Raw genomic sequence first — 15,055 nt, forward strand, 5'->3', positions numbered from 1 at the left:
AGTCCGAGGTTGGCAGATTCCCGAACATTTGTTCCAGAGTCTAAAATATATAGCTTCTACTTTTTCAGCAGTGATGGCCCCTCTGAAGGACTCTTAATGAAGTTGATTTGTTCTGTCTACTTAATGGTGGGAGTCTGTCCTGCCCTTGCCCCTTGCTATTCAAAGGCCCTATTTTCTATCCCTGACTATAAACATATCAACCGAGTCCCTTGACATAGAAGTGCATATGAAGAATCCCAAATGGTGCTTGCTTCGGCAGCACATACACTAAAATACAAAGGATACAGAGAAGATTTGCATGGTCCCTATGCAAGGATGACATGCAAATTTGTGAAGCATTCCATATTTTTGTGAGACCCTGTCTCTAAATAAATACAAAAAGAACTGAATATGTGGCTTGGTAGTGAAGTGCCTCTGAGTTCAATCCCTGGTACCCAAATGATTCTACCTCACTTAATCCCTGCTCACAAGATTAAGTGGCTTTAAAAAAACTTGGGAAACAACCCCAAATTTGGGAGTTGATGGCACCATCCTTCAGGATTACATCATCAAACAGAAATATGCATGCCTCTGGTGAAAGTCACTGTGTCTTCAGGGGAGATTTATGCTCCCATGTGATAGGAAATATTTTTTTTCCTCCTAAATAACTATAATACCTGCTGTAAGTACTGGACTATTCATCATTATGATCACTTTGTATTGAAGCCACACAGTTAGAGGGCCAGGGACTGAAGGCCTGGTTAGAAACAACAGAATCTGCATAAAGGAGTTGCTCTATAAGAGAGGCAGCCCCTTGAGGTATCTACGGAATGCTTCAAAGCAGAGGGCAAGTGATTGTGCTAGATGGGGGTGATAGCTGGGAGGAGGAAGAGCAGCTGCAGAGAGGAGGGCTGGCGCATTGACTATTATTTTCTCTCTGAATCCCTGTGCCAGTCCCTGAATTCCTTCTTTAACCACATGGTTGGCTTCATTACAATTTGAAAATCATAGGACCTAAACTCCTAAGAGACATAGGGTTCCCTAGGTCACTGATTCTGTCCGTCAACCTCTGGGTTGACCCACATGACCTGTAGCCATGCCTTACCTGTGTCAGAGTTATGTAGCTAAGCAGGTGTCGGGGCTATTGTGCCAGGGTCCCATCTGCCATCAGACTGGATTGATCTGCCAGCCAACAATGTTCCAAATCTGTTTCTCATGGAGATATGTGCAGATTGCAATACTGTCCCTGGAAAAATCACAGGACATGCTCAAAGGAGGCACAAGGGGAGCTGGGGAAGGGCCTCCCCAAGAGAATAGGAGTTTTGGTCATTTCCAGACACCCGACTTTAACCAAAAGTTGGATTTCAGTAAAAAGTCATTAATGCGTCCCCTCTCGCTCCTGGTTTGCGTCCACTAGCCAGATCACCTCTAGTGACAATGAGAACTGCTCCTTCTAAAGGAAAAGATGAGCAAGGAAAAACATGGAAGACCCCAAGTCTCAAATTCCATCCATGGATGGAAGATCTCTAGTGAGGTCATCCGTGGGACAGAGCCACAGAGTATGGTGTCCTATTCTACATGATATTTCCAGATAACTAAGGGAAGAAACAAAAGATGTCAACCCTTTACTCAGTCATAAAAATATACATTTATTGCAACTTATATTGTATTCTATTAATTCTTCTAGACTTCTAAGAATTAGGCTTACATTATATTCATTCATCAGATTGACCAAGACTCTTTCCCGTCAAAGATCTACAGGAGTGATCTGCTAGACAGATAAGCTTTGATAAGAGAAATTTGAAGGTTCATCCTCCACCCAAAATGTGTATGTTTGAATTCTGATAAGGTTCTTTAGAGTTTTGCCTTATTTTACCAAGAAAGTAGGAACATTAAGACATTTTTTAGTATTTTTGCATGTCTAGACAGGTGGGCTCTGGCTGCTTCCTAAGTCATGCTCTAAAAATTATTTGCCAAGCCTGAGGCTGTTTTGTCCCACAAACCATAGGTCTTATTCTGAGGACTTGCATGTGCAGGAATACAGCACCCCAAAATGAGAAGTCAAGAGAAATCAAAACCACAGGCCTAAACTGTTGAATGATTGCTGCTGCACTGGGCCTAGCCTGTGCTTTTCCTTGGGAGTGATAGAATAGATCTGTCTCAATGACTCACTGACCAGGTGAAGAGCCTTAATTATATGCTTGGCAGGCTGGCTTTCAGGGGACAAGCCTTTGTTTACCTTTTTGTTTCTAAGCTTCAAAGCAGTTGGTCCGTCCATTATGTCTTGCCAATGACTTATGAGATATGATAACAGTATCCAATGTCAGGCCAGTTATTTTGTTAAGTAAATCCTTTAAAAAGAACAGAATGCATGCACACACCCATGCACTCCCCCTGCACACACACCAAACAGAGGGACAAGAAGAATGAAGGGCCACTTTCATGTCAGAAGTGTTCAGAGTTAGATTCTTGTGTTTATTATTATTTGCTAAATTTAGTTAGGTGGATCTGGCTAGAGTGGAAGCTTTGTGTAGAATTTGCTCTGCTCAAAAGAGGCAGAAAAAAAAGAAAAAGACCTGCAACCCCCACTAAGGGAGGATATCCGTTTGGCATGAAAAGCAGTCAATGGTTGAAGGTCCTATCCTGCTTGGCACAGAAATCCTTCTGTCTCTCTGCATAGACAAGGAAGTTAAGAGGTCAGTCACCAACAATCAGGCAGGATCCTATGTTTCCATCAATAAATCTCAAACTTTAATGAAAACTACAAAGCTTCTTCTGTTTTTATTTGTCCTAAAGATATACATGACAGTAGAGTGTATTTTGACATATTGTACATACATGGAGTATAACATATTCTAATTGATTAGGATCCCATTCTTGCAGTTGTACATGATGTGGAGTTTCACTGATCATGTATTCATATGTGAATAGGAAAGTTACGTCCAAGCCATTCTACTGTCTTTCCTATTCCCATCCCCATTCCCTTCCTTTCATTTCCCTTTGTCTACTCCTCTGAACTTCTATCATTCCCTCTTTTTCTTTATCTATACATCTTTTTCTTGAACCTGGTAGAAGGAATAAAATCATTTCTCTTAACTATAATTTCCATAATTCCTTAGTTTGATCTATTAATCCAATAAGTCATACCCCTTGATTAGATGAACTGAGAGTACAGAAATGTGAGGTGAAAGACCCTCATCTTTATCTCCTAATAAGATGCTAGGGCTTGGAGTTTGAACAATCCTGGGTTGCAGTGGAACTAATAGGAGCCTGAGAAACACAGGTAGCTGGTCTAGGCCCCACACAATGACCAGTCTGCAATCTGCCTCTCCCAGTTCCCTGGATTGTGGAATAAAGAAGCTCTGGTGTTTTGTTTCTATAGCTCTAAATTTATATACATTTTCTTTAGCCCTAGGAATCTGGATCAAACCTGGATCATTCTAGTCTATCAGACCCCTGAAGAATCCAGCTGATTTTATTATCCTGACATCCTCAGGCTCTTGGAATTGTACTGGGTCTCCTGAGGATGGCCTGCATCCTGAAAGCCAGTTTGTTTCCAAAGATTCTGTGCACACCTGTTTATACACTGATCTCTCTGCACAGAAAGCTCAACCCTACCATCTGCCTTATGAACTGCTGCCCCACCTTCCAACTCACCCTGGGCATCCCTCACCTTCTGCCTTCCCCACCCCTCCTGCCCAGCATTGTTGCATTCTTTCATTAGTACTCCCAGAATACCTATCCAATACCTGCAAGTGAATACTTATTGTACAAGACCTATTGTATTTATTTATTGACTTATCTCATACCATCTGCTGAGTTGTGTAGGGACGTTTTTCTTCCCAGCACCAAACCAAAGCCTGGTGCATAGGCAATTAATGAATACTGGTTGCAAAAGGGGTGGGAAATTGGAAGGTAAGAGCGGGGTCTTGGCTTGGAAGTTCTTAGACTCTCACCACTGGGAACAGTTGACTTGGGCCTACCTTGTCACTATGTCAGATCGAAAACCAGGTGTGATCCAGCAGAGGCCATACAATGAACCTGACCTGAAAATCAATTTTTCATCTTCCATTCCTTGTCTATCAACATTTCCTTTTCACTTCTAGGGTAGGACAGGACTATTCCACCATGTTTTTCTTTGCATACTCATCTCTTCTCCTCTTCAAATATGTCTGGGGAAGTATTGGAAATACTCTTCATTTTGTTCTATCTCACAAAGGCCAGCTAGCCAGCTAAGAATAGCTGTCAGGAAATGGTTAAGAGAGTACCAAGAATAAATTCCTAGTTGCTTCTTTAGGACCGGAAAGCTGAATACATTTAAACCTTGAAAAGGTCATTTCCCTTCAAAGAGGACAGAGGTTTGATTTCATCCATTATGTGGTCTTCGCATAATGCTCATTTCATTCACTGGCTGCGATGGAGATTTATGGAGTAAATGTTATCACAAGCTGAGACTTAATGAGATCTCAACTGTATCTCCTGGATGTAGTGGAAAGCAACCATTTTGGTAATAAATAGAGAACAGCATCTAATTTGTAAATTCCTCTTTCCGTTGCTAAGTTTAATCAGATCAGTGAAACTGAAGGGAATTGTTAAGAACCAAAAATTATTTTCCATGTCTTAATCTGGTCAGGAAATATTACTCCTAATGGAAATGGCATGTTGCTCTGGCAGTGGTCCAGGATGACATTTGTCATTAGTCTAACCCAATTGTTGCATATTGAAAAATATGTTTAGACCACAATCTATTAAAAACCAAACTGAACCTGAGGCCCACATTACTTCATTACTGGTGTCCCTGGTTCATAGAAGCAAAGACTCTTTCCAGGTAAAATCCATAACAGTGGCCATCTATGTTTCAGCTTGACCCCAGTGAATAATCAAAGCAAGGCCACGTGACCACCACAGAGTCCAGATTGTGGTCATAAATAACTTTTGCTGACATGGCAGAGAGCTGATTAAGAGAACCTACACTATCCCTAGAGGGGCCTTGGTTTAGGGTAAGGTTAAAAAAAAAAAAAAAGAATTCAAGAGGCACAATAGGGAGGTTAATGCGGCCTTTTTTTTTTTTTTTTTTTTGTTCTGCTACATATTTTTTCATAATTAACCATAGTTAAAGATTTTTACAAATTGTCTTCTCACAAGCTCTTAAAGCATTTCCAGGACAGGAACCATGTCACAGGTAAGTTGCTGTTAGCACATAGTAGGGATAGCCTGAATAGTTCATGATGAAAACACCAACAGTGATGAACACATCTGGGAAACCAATGGCCCCAAAGGGAACATCATTAACTGTGGCATCCTTAAAACTTGGCTGTGAGACACATTTGTCTTCACCAATAAGTCTTCAGACTTCCACTGACCTTTGAGATACAAAGCAGGTGATTCTGAGCTGCTCCACTTTGATCCACACTTTGCTTTGTATTGCCCAATAAATATACCATGTCCAGGCATTCCACACCCATGCACATGCACACACACACTGATCATTGTTGTCAAAGACTATGCACAACAGCTACAATTAATTAAGTACCTCATTTTAGTAATACTATCTTTACTCCTCACAACCCTCTCAGATTGGTACCATTATCTCCAATTTTAGATTAGCAAAGCATAGCATAGTGAATCCCAACAACAATTACATCCACAAGACACTAATTAAAAAAAAAAACTATAAATAAATTGTGGGAAGATCTATAGAGTAGTGGGGGAGGTGGAGGAGGGAAGGGTGGGAGAAGAGCGAGGGACTGAATTAGAGCAAATTATATTCAATGCTTTTGTGATTATGTCAAAATGTATCCTAATGTTATATATAACAAGAAAGAATCAATAAAAAAGAAGAACGAAATAAAGAAAGGTAAGGTTCAAGTCATTTGCCCAAGGCCAGATGACTAATTGAGGCTTCCACAGGCTCACACCCAGGCGTAACCCATCTGACTCCGAAATCCATCCTCATACTCTTTTGTCAGGTGGAAAGGAGGACATGGTCACCTGCAGAATAAGGAGGCTGGTGGTGGGAAGAGAAATGGTGGAAAGAAGCCCTAGGAGTCAGGAGATCTGGGGCCTAGTCTCTTTTCTAAGCACAAACTAGCTCTGTGACCTCAGACAACCCTTCCCTGACCTGTAAAAGTAACACCTGAAGAATCTCTAGTTTTCAGGGTTGGGGTTGTGGCTCAGTGGTTGAGTGCTTGCCTCACATGTATTGAGGCACTAGGTTCAATTCTCAGCACCACATATAAATGAATAAAATAAAGGTCCATCAACAACTAAGAAAAATAAAGAATGTCTAACTTTTGAACCTTCTCTTGGGGTCCCATCTTCCAGGAGGTATGTGTAACTGGCCCAGGAAGAGGATGTCCTCATTTCTTTTAAAGCATTAGATTTGTATATTTTTAGTTGTAGATGGACACCATACCTTTATTTTATTTATTTTTATTTTTATGGTGTACTGAGGATCAAACCCAGTACCTCCATGTGCTAGGCAAGTGCTCTACCACTGAGCTACACCACCAGCCTCAGAAGTCCTCATTTTGTAGACAGTAGCTCCTCCCCCCTTTGGGTACAGCACTATGTCTGTAAAAGCTGCTACTCAAAACCATAGGGCAACTGCCCTGGCACGCAGCAACTGTCTTTTATCTTCAAGCCTCCTCCTCTTCTGCTCTTTTCTGAGAGCCAACATCCTGATCACAGTTATCTTTGCCTTAAAAGTGTCTAACAGTACTATCTCAGTGCTGAAATGCCCCAGAGGTTCTCTCCACCTCCCACACCCCTCTGTAAGCATCAAACTCTTCTACAACATCTGCAGCATAGAGTCTCACTCCCTCTTCTCAGACACCCTCCATGGTAGCTGTGTGCCTTACCATGTCACAAGAAACCCTTCATTTTGGTGTACCTCCATTTTTTGGAAAAGATTTTGCCCCCAGGAGCTGACACCTGCAACTATTTAACTTCAGCACACTGGTCTAAAATGTTGGTAGGTGCACCAGCATCCTCCCAGTGGGGCTGTTAATTATCCTTGCATGGTTAATTATTTACGCTAATTGCTTTTCTGTCTCTGCCCTCCCTCCTGCCTCATGTTTCCATGGGAGTTGGTGCCTTTGAAAGCATTTTCCACCTCTTTTTGCTTGGTCCTCCCAGTAACCCTATGAGCTGATAAAACAGTGCACCTTCTAAACAGTGGGTGGGTCCTGAGAAGACAAGCTGCACTCCTGGCTCTGGAGTGAACAGGTCCTAGCACACCTCTTTGCCCGCCTCTCATTTTCCCTGCCTTTCTAATCCCTGCCCATGCAGCCTCTCTCTCGTCTGCAGGGTTGACAGCCATGCTTGGTCACTTCCATCCACCAGGGGGCCCAGGGACCCATTCCCCCCACAGTGTTATTGAGATCTGATCAAAAAGCCAGACAGTTGTGTACTCCTGTTGTCCCAGCTAGTCAGGAGGCTGAAGCAGGAGGACCACTTGAGCCCAGGAGTTAGAGACCAGCCTGGACAACATAGCAGGACCCTATCTCTTTAAAAAAAAAAAAAAAAAAAAAAAAAGTCTCCTTTCTGCTTTCCTCAAACAAATGGGACAAGTTCCCATTTTTGTCAACTGTCCAGGTAGTTAGCACCACTGTAATGCAGGAGGCAAAAGCAGAAGACCTGCTTGCATCTGCCTAAGATCCCCAGGCTCCGGCTGTAAAGTCCAGTAACACCTGCACATTGTACGGCCCACACAGCTGATCCCCACTTCCTTACCAGAGCAGCCTGTCTGACTCCCACCCACCTCAACCAGGGCTCTATTCCCAAACCAGAATCTCTGCATCTTTTCCTTCCTGCTGGGTTTCCTGGACCCTGAGCCTGCAGCATGAATCCTCATCCAAGTCTCAGAGGAGAAAGAGTAACCCAGTAGCCCATTCGGTCTGCCATTCAAAAGCACTTTCTGGATCATTAGCATTCCCACACCCTGCTGTTCTCTGGGTTTCAAACACCATTTCTATCTTCTAAGGGAAGAACAATTGGTCCCTGCAGCAAGCTCAGCTCCCCTGGGAAATCACAGGAGAGTTCTAAGATAGGGCAAAGAGGAAGAAGGATGAAGGGTGAATGAGGCCTTTGGTTCAGATTCATCCTTTAGCAGAAGAATCCAGAGGGGAAGTCTGTGCCATGGAACCACAGGAGCAGCACTGTCCAGCCTGAAAACCTTATCTGTTCTCCTTCTATTTGTAGAGTCAGTTTTTCCTTCTCTGTGTTTGGTTGAGCTGCTGTGGACTTGGATAGCCACTGCCCACCAGTAGCCACCTCTCCACTCTTACCTGAAACAGCAGAGGAGGCAGGGAGGAGTTCACCATTGGGAGGCCAAATATGCACATCCTATTCCCAGCTCTGAAGGAAGAGTGAACAGGAGGAATAGTGCTACCCCTGACCCTGTCTCCAGATGTGCTCACTCGTACCCTCTCCACGGGTGAAGCAGGAAAACAAGAGAACTGAATTTGGTGTGTGTTCCCTGTGGTACTAGCCGAGGCTGTGCCATGGCTCCTGGGCCTTCCCAGTGGAAGTTACAGGTCACATTCCCAGCCTGGAGCATTCCCTACCGAGCCAACCAGGAGGCCAGCCTATTGTAGCACTCGAGGCACATGCTCTCTGAAACTCCTGTAGAAATGGAAGGACAGGAGAGGAAAGGAGACAAGGGCAGGCTGGGGTAGGGTAGCCTGGACTCTTCCTTGACCTTGGAGAGTGAGTGTCAACGGTGCAGTTGGCTCAGGAAACATCAGGGAGCAGAGAACAGAGATGTACTCTGCAGGTCCCTGCCCATCTTGGCTTCTCCAAAGCCTCAGTTTTCCCATCTACAATTATAAATGAATACACCATCCCTGTGTCCTCAGGTTGTCGTGAGCATTGAATGAAGCAATGTCATGGCAGTGCTTCAATGCCATATGCTGCTGCATTCATTTTGTAATGAGCAGAAAAAGAACTGTATGTCTGTCAGAACCCTAATGGGCATGGCACAAATAGTGAATGCCTTAGAAGAAAGCAAATCCCATGATGCTGTGTGGGTTGGGAAGCCTTCATGAAGGCAGTAGGGCTGGGTGGGAAAGAAGGTTCTCGTAAATGTGGAGGAGCAGAGGGGTTTTCAACAGGGGACAGAGAGCAAAGACTCCTAGGAAGTGCACAGCCTGTAGCAAGCACACTGCAGGTGTCAGGCCACCCATCACACAGTGTCAAAGCAGGCTGAGCTGTGCATGGCATCATCTGCAAGCAGAAAGTACAGGGCCAGTTTCCTGAATCAGAATGCAAATGCTGAGAGATGGAAAAATGAAACCGAATGGACAGACTGAGGCCACGTGACAAAGAGCCTTGGGAGGTGACCTGAAGATTCTTTGTGGCGAGTGACTGGTGTGATTGATGAAGTTTCCCTTCTCTCTGTGCCCATTGACCCCTCCCTGCTTCCCCTCAGATAGTCAACAACTTGGTGTTTCGACAAATCACAGACTCCCTTTTTGTAAGGCTCAATTTATTTTTTCTCAGGCAAAAGAAACCTTAGGAATCTTCCCTCAAGCCCCCCAGCAGATGCTGAGCCAGGCTTTATTGGAAACCCTTCAATAATGAGCACTACCTCACCTCTCATGGCAGCAGGGCCATGTGGGAAATGTTTCTGTCGATAGGGCAAAATCTTCCCCCAGGTCTGCTTCCTGATGCAAATGCCCTGTAGAACCGCTGTGGCAGGCACTGTCTTCCTCTCATGGGAGAAGACTTCAGGTATTGGAAGATGGTGAGGAGGCCTCCTAGTGTATCTTTTCTAAATTCAACTTGTCAACTTCCTTCACCCATTCCCTGTAAGTCATAGAACATGACTTCCTAGGCCCTTCACCACCCTGGAACTCCCTTTGGCACCGCACACCTTTAAATTGTGGTCCTGAGTGCTGAACCTCTGTCCTAATCCTGACTGGTCCAGAGAGAGGGAGACTTGGCCTCCCTGGTTCTGTGCCCAAATGAAGAAATGCAGGAAGCAATGCTGCTTGATGAATGATGTGGACAATTGCAGTAGCAGACAGACCGAGGACACCATTCACAGCCAGCAAGGAGGACAAGAACAACTGCAAGCATCCAGCAAGATGGGAGATTAATTAAAGGACTTACCCAGAAGGGGGCAAGCTGATTGATACTCTGACAGCTGCCCTTAAACTCATTCATGAAATTATGGAGCTGAAGAGGCACCATGGGGTTGGGTTGGGAGCTAAAATGACTCATTTCACATAAATGCCATTGATGGAGGCAGCCTAGAAATTTAAGGCAGCAATTTACTTTCATGCTGAATGGAAAGACAAGTCTGAGGCTCTTCTGGAGAAGTATTGCTCCTTGGTCAAGATGGCTCCCCCTCTGTGGGTCCCTGCATTCTTCAAGGTAGTACCCCTGTGGCAACTCCTTGCAGGAAATCCAACCTGGGTCAAATTATCCTGAGCAGCAGAAAACAGTGAAGGGGGAGACAGAACCTAGAGAAGAGAAAATGAGAGTGAATCATGAGCCCTACAAAACTACTGTAAACAAAGAAAGGTGTACAAAGTTATCCACAAACGACCTTTTGGATTCCAGACAAGGGAAGAAACATAGGGTCTGTGCTCAACTATAATGCCTTTCTGAACAAAAAGATGGACTTTCAGCCTTTCTGTGATGTGTGTCATTGGCAAGCGTAAAAAGGAGGCAGCACTGGATGGTGGGAAGAGGTTCACAGTTCTATCTTGTCACTCTGGGCGAGTCACTAACCCTCTCTGGACTTCAACTTTCTCACTTATAAAGTGAAAGCTGGCCTACCACCTTACAGACCTCTTCTGAGTCTGTGTTGCCAGTCTGATTAAGATCTCTACTTTATATTAGGGAAACTTAGACACAGAGGGAAGAAGTAACATGTCCAAAGGACACACAACTCCAAAAGGTAAGAGCCAGAATTCAATTCAGGCCACCTAGCTCAGAGTTTATGCTCCTAAGCTGGCTGCTGTGCTTCCTGCTCTTCCTGTCTTCTGAGAGTCACTAGTGAGGAGGCCCTGGGCAGGATTATTAAATGAGGAGCATCTTCCCAGGACTGCCACCTCCACTCTCTGCCCTTCTCTTAGTGACCCAAGCACATCCTCAGTTCTCTTTCCTTCCCTACCTCCCTCATGTGATTAGGAATGGGCTTTGTAAATCCATCCAAAATATGTAGGAACCAGAGGATAGACTTGGCATCAGGTCTACCTGGGTTCAAATCCTGGATCTTGTTAGCTGCTTGTTTTGAATAAGTGAATGAATTCTCCAAGCCTCAATTTCATCATCATAAAATGGGCACGTATAATATGTCCTTCATGGGGTTAAGTCAGTTAATGTACGCAAATTACATGAAAGAGTAGCTGGCACATGTAGTGAATGATCAAAAACAAAAGATACTATTATTATTAAGTTAGAAATGATGATAAGCCTGTATACTCTGAGGGGACAAGATTTTAAAATGACTGGGCTGAACTGGAGAGGGATTAGGGACATACATCATCCTGTGGGTGACCATCTACTACTAAACCTTGGGAGCTAGAATAATGTCTCCTCTCCAATCTTAAAGTTGTACTATGCCTAAAAGAATTGAGCTTCCAAAGGAGTCCTGAACAGAAAGGCCACCACAGTTCATGACCAGAAGATCTTGTCTCATCCCTAATGGTTGCAGGTGATGTGTGTTTTCCCTCTGGGGAGTTTAACTCCACCATGTGATCAGATGTCCCAAGGGCCTGCATATGTTCCCTGCTGCCCTGTCACCCATAGTGAAGGTGGGTGAGGAAATGGAGGTGAGGGACGTGCCAGAGTCCAGAACTCTGTTCAGTGCTGCCAGACTCTTCTGACTCTTCTCACCTCTCCTTGCCTTCCCTCAAACCCCTGGATTAATGGAGGTGCCCCAACCCCATGGTGCCATAATGGTGCAGAGAAATTTTCTGTTTGGGAGCACTGGATGTTTATGGCCTGCTGAGTTCACAACGACCATTGTTTACTTCTTTGGATTATGGCTGCAGATCAAGGGCAGGCACTTATGCCTCCTCCCAGTTTATAGCAGTAATAATAATTATGCTGGCACATCGTGCTTATATTGTGCCTTTTTAATAAGGCCACTTTGTTTGGCTTCTTAATATTTAATCCTGTTTTATATTTACTTTTTGATGGCTTAAAATCAACCTAGTTTTAATTGCTTATGCGGAGGGGACCAAGCTGGGCTGGGCTGACAGGAAGTTGTTGAGAAGGTTCTGGAAGCAGGTGGTCCCTTTCTCTCTGACCTTTCCACCCAGGCAGGCTGCTATTCCTGGGTACCCCTTCACTCTCTCTCTTGTCCCATCTCTTTCCTGTTTTTCTACAACCTAGTTTTCTCCTCTCCCACTCCCTCTCTTTTGCTCCCTTAGAAAAGGCCTTCCATTCCTCATCTAGCTCAGTTCAACCAAGCAAGAGCAAAGAAAATGAGACCCAAAATTATCATGTGATTCATCAAGCCTTAGGAGCTATAGAGTGTCAGGGGCAAGACATCCCAGTACTTCCTTGACTCACAGCACCAGGGAGATGACTGACATTCTTAAGATTCTGAGTTGGTCAAAGACCCATGAAGGGCTCTTTCACTGTCACTGTCACTGTGGCCATCTGTTTCTTCTATCACACTGAAGAAAAATAGTGAGGAATAACTTCCCATGCTGTTTTTGTGCAAGATAAAAGTAAATTAGATGGAACATACCTTAGTTCCTCACCAAAGAGTCTCCTAGGGCAGAAACTACAATCAGAATATCTGATGTCACCTGCCACAGGGCTAAGGCAGCCCTCTTGTAGTACCTACATCAGCAGTTCTTGTCAATCATTTGCCCCACAGACATGGACTTGAGCAAAGCTATTATAAAGGCTGCCTAATGTGGCTGGAAAGAGCCCTGGACCCAGAGGTAGACGTTTTCTGCCATGCACAAGATCTAACCTTGAGCATCTACCTTCAACTTGGTGGTGAATGAGAATAATGACATCTGCCTTCCTGCACCAGAGGGACACCTCTGTCAGGGTCCTCATGAAAACAGAGGGTACTGTTATACTGGATGAGTTAGGGGAGTTAGATAAAGATGGAGGCAGGGTTTGAGGAAGTCAGCAAGGGACAGTGAAGCACCCTGTTGTAGCAACTGTGGGAGCTGTTACCTCTATAGGCCTGAAGGTCCAAAGAGAGGGAGCAGGTTGCAGAGTCAGAGGGCAGCTATGGGAGAGGGCCATGTGACCAGACTCCTGGCCTTTGGCAGCAAGATGCCACTGATCTATGCTAACCTGCATGCAGGAGCCAGGGGGAAGTGCCCAGCCTCCCTCTCTCAGGTCCACTCAGAGATGCCCTGCTGGCACTACCCATTGGCCAACCCAGCAGGAAGTCCAGTGAAGGAGATCCTTGATACTGTTTACAGAGGCCAAATTCAGGGTACAGGGCATGTTGGAGAAGGATGGAGAACAATGAAAGATATATAGGGACCATAAAAATACCTTTAAAATTCCATGAAGATATAAGGTGTTATGACTATAGTTCCATAGGATCATAAAAGGAGTCCACAGAATTCATAGGTAAAGTCTCTGGCCTTGAGAAAGTTAAAGTTTAGTTAGGGAGACAAACCTTATACTTGTGAAATAAAACAGACTTTAAGAAAAATAGATTAGTTTTAATATAAGCAAATATTTATATACTGACCCTTTTACAAAGTTCTTTTTACAAATATTATTTCACTTAACCTTGCCCAAAGCACTTGGAGTAAATAATATCATTGTCTTTTTATAGATGAGGAAACTTGGCTCAGAAAGGTTAAATCACTTACCCAGAGTCATTTGGCTGGGAGAGAGTGGAAGTAAAACTGGAATCCAGGTTTCAATTTAAAATTCTCAGATGCACAGGAAGGGGGTCCTAATTAGAATAAGATATATTCCATGCTTGTATAATTTTGTCAAAATGTATTCTACTGTCATGTAAAACTAAATAGAACCAATAAAAAATAAACAGAAATGATCCCACCCCAGTGTTCTAGGAGATCAGAAGAGGGGACTTGTTAGGCAATAGAGGGTCCTGGAATCTGCCACAGACTAGAAGTGGGCCTCCAGGGACAGATAAGTTTAAATGGATTAGGGATTAGCCAACTCTTTGTATGAAGAGTCAGGTAGTAAATATTTTAGGCTTTGCAGGCCCCATGTGGTCTCTCCTATAGCTCTGCAGCTTTGCTTTGTAGAGTGGAATTTTGCTGACCCCTGGAATAGGGGAGGGGAGGTAGTTGGGCACTCCAGGGAGAAGGCACTGTATATAACACTGTGTGGACCAAAGCTCAGAGTTGGCATAAAGATGGCACAGTCAAGGGACAATGAGGAGTGCAGCCTGACTTGGTTGGAGACTTTCTGCAGGAAGCAACAGGAAATAAGGGTGAAGAGATAACATTTTGGTCCCCTGGGGCTGCCTGACACAGTACCACAGACTTCAACAACAATGATTTTCTCACAGTCCTGGAGGCAGAAGTCTTAGATCAAGGTGTAGGTGAGGTTGGTTCCTTATAAGCCATGAGGAAAGGATCGGTTCTAGGCCTGAGTTCTTGACTTGCAGATGGCTGTCTTCTTCATGTGGTCTTCCTTCTGTATGTGTCTCTGTCCAAATTTCTTCTATAAGGACTCCAATCAGTCATATTGGATTAGGGCCCACCCTCATGACCTCATTTTAGTTTAATTACTTCTTTCAGACCCTGTCTTCAAATACAATCACATTCTGAGGTACAGGGTTTAGAACATCAGCATGTGAATTTCTGGAGGACATAATTCAACCCACAACAGACAGGATAGCCAAATCATAGGAAGTTTTGGATTCCAGATTATAGTCTGAGACAGGAAATTCAAATTCTTTTGCTTGTCTATAACTCTGATTAGTACTTTGAAAAAACAAAGTTTTCTAGTTACACATTCATATCATAAAATGGACATCTGGCCAAGTAAACAATAGGCCAGGTTTCACTGAGAGTGCTCAGGAGCCTAGGCAAAAGGGTACCAGCAGGCGGGCTGACCCAGGACTCAGCCTTTAGCTCTTTATAGCATCTACCACATACCATGC

At 44.1% G+C, this 15,055-nt stretch overlaps 1 protein-coding gene and 1 non-coding gene across 2 annotated transcripts in view; both read left to right on the forward strand.

Annotated features, from left to right (window-relative positions):
* The window catches only part of Cacna1c (calcium voltage-gated channel subunit alpha1 C), a 650,592-nt gene that overhangs the window by 487,364 nt on the left and 148,173 nt on the right, over nucleotides 1–15,055 (forward strand). The gene's annotated exons all lie outside the window — the stretch shown is intronic.
* Nucleotides 244–350, forward strand: LOC124984183 (U6 spliceosomal RNA). The gene has a single exon (XR_007108637.1). It is a non-coding gene; the product is annotated as a U6 spliceosomal RNA (small nuclear RNA).

Source organism: Sciurus carolinensis, chromosome 4 (genome assembly GCF_902686445.1).
Source record: "Sciurus carolinensis chromosome 4, mSciCar1.2, whole genome shotgun sequence".
Classification (NCBI taxonomy): domain Eukaryota; kingdom Metazoa; phylum Chordata; class Mammalia; order Rodentia; family Sciuridae; genus Sciurus; species Sciurus carolinensis.